A 2,357-nucleotide genomic window follows, 5' to 3' on the forward strand; every position below is an offset into this window, starting at 1 on the left:
CACTTAGTATAAAAACATGCAACAAAGATTATTTAATCAAATCAGATTATTAATTTTTGCAGTTAATTATTTTAAATAATGTTTAGTCATCACAAATATTAATCAAGAGTTTTCCAAACTCATCAATCTCCCCCCTTGATGACAAACATTATTAAAATTGAAATTGAAAAAGGGTAAGGATTAAGAGTACTCCCTTGAAGATTTTGAATCCTCTCCCTTTCATATGGAATATTCATTTCATTTTTCAACTATTGACAGTCATTTCTATAGTTTCTTTTTACTTTTTGTTTTGCTGCTTCTTTGCTATTTTCATTTCTTTGCTATAATTCTCAGTTTCTTGCTTTAAAAGTTTTAAAAAGAAAATTCAATCCAATTAGTTCTCTAAAGAAATTCTTTTAAAATACAAAATTATTCATGTATTTGATGTTATTAATTAAAATCTAGCATTTTTTCTACTGGTAATATCTATTACCAAAGGAAGGGTAATGCTCAAGCACTCTAATGATTTCACTGTCACTTTCTTTGCTTCGCACAGTTGTTGGATTGGATCACATGGCATGGCATGTTGGTAAATGGTAATTGATGTATGAGCTGACTGTGATTCGAAACTAGTTTTATGGAATACTTTTAACCAATTAATTCACACAAAAAGGTTTGAATTTCCTCTGTGCATTAATTAAATTTGGTTTATTTTTCAGGGGATGCACAGTTGCATTGTAAGCCTCACTTTAAGGTACAATCAATGTATTTTTCCCTCCTTTTTCAGTTAGAAAGGTAAATCAATTTTCTTTCTGTTTGATGTATGTTCTGTTAATTTCTCTCTCTCTCTCTCTCTCTCTCTCTCTCTCTCTCTCTCTCTCTCTCTGCTGAGAGGCTTAACACTGTTCTGAGGATGAACTGAAAAAGCTTCTCTAGTCAAAACTATTTTGATCCAAATGGATTATTCATGTCAGTTCTTTGGTTGGGGCCCCTTCTTGTCATTGCTATGATAATTCTGGTTAGTATTTTTCATCACGTAACTCATTTAAATGATGGTCCTCGTTTCTTATTCAATACATTGAACTGAAGTATCTTGTCTCTCTGGCAGATCAACACACTCTTCTCCTTGTGTTACTTGATTGTTAGGTGGAAAAGTAACTCTTAAATAACAAGAGAATAATGTAATTTTACATTGTAGGCGAGTTTGAAAGGTTCTGGAGCTGTGGCTTCATTAGTTCCCAGTTCATCAGCTTTCTTTGGAAACAGCTTGAAGAAGGTTCATCAAGAATCCCCAGCAGCAGCAAGGTTTCCACCGGAAGCTTCAAGATTGTGGCGATCGATGAGGACAAGCAGACAGATAAGGACAGATGGAAAGGGTTGGCCTATGATATCTCAAATGACCAGCAAGATATCACAAGAGGGAAGGGTATTTTGTAGTTTTTAATGTGTATTTTGTAGTTTTCAAAGGAAGTAGATAATGTAATAATTGTTGGAATTGTAATGCATGTATTACAAATTCATGGGTAGCTGTTCTCACTTTGACTTTTTGTTAGAGCTTGTCATGTGATCAACCACTATATTTAGTGTACAAGTTTATGAAGGTTTTATATTGTCTAAATTTTACATTATCTATTAATTCTGTTAGATTTTATTATGAAGATTAAAAAAAAAATGAACTTGAACAAACCTATAGCCACGCTTTAAAAGAGTAGCCATTCCGTACAGGAGCCATTTTTCGCTACGCTTTAAAGCGTAGCCATATCTCTAGCTACTGGCACGCTTTTAAAGCGTAGCCATATTTGTAGCTATTGGCACCCTTTAAAAGCGTAGCCATATGTCTTGCTATTGTCACGCTTTAAAAGCGTAGCCATTTCTTGATATTGGCACGCTTTAAAAGTAGCTATATTTCACACATATGGCCACGCTTTTAAAGCGTGGCGATCTTTAAAAGCGTGGCAAGAAAAAAAGCGTGGCGATAGGTCACCAAAAGCGTGGCGATAGAGCAACCGGCACCCTTGCAGTTGTGACCCTTTCAAAAGCGTGCCAGTAGCTCAAAAAGCGTGGCGAAAAGCTATCGCTATGTTTTTTTAGACTTTTCGCCACGCTTTAAAAGCGTAGCAAAAAGCTTGTTAGAACTTTATATATGTATGATGCCAGAAATTGGTTATATATTGAATTTTGTTAGTTTAGAACTTTAAATTTTGTTATATATTGGTTATATATATTGAATTTTGTTAGTTTATGTATGATGCCATTAAAATTTTAAATTTTGTTAGTTTAGAAATTATTAAATTTAAATATTTAAAATTATATGTTGAATTTTTAAATAAATTTTAAAAAAATTAAAATTTAAGTTTATCGTCGGATTTACCGTCAGT

This window comes from Arachis ipaensis, chromosome B02 (genome assembly GCF_000816755.2).
Source record: "Arachis ipaensis cultivar K30076 chromosome B02, Araip1.1, whole genome shotgun sequence".
Lineage (NCBI taxonomy): Eukaryota > Viridiplantae > Streptophyta > Magnoliopsida > Fabales > Fabaceae > Arachis > Arachis ipaensis.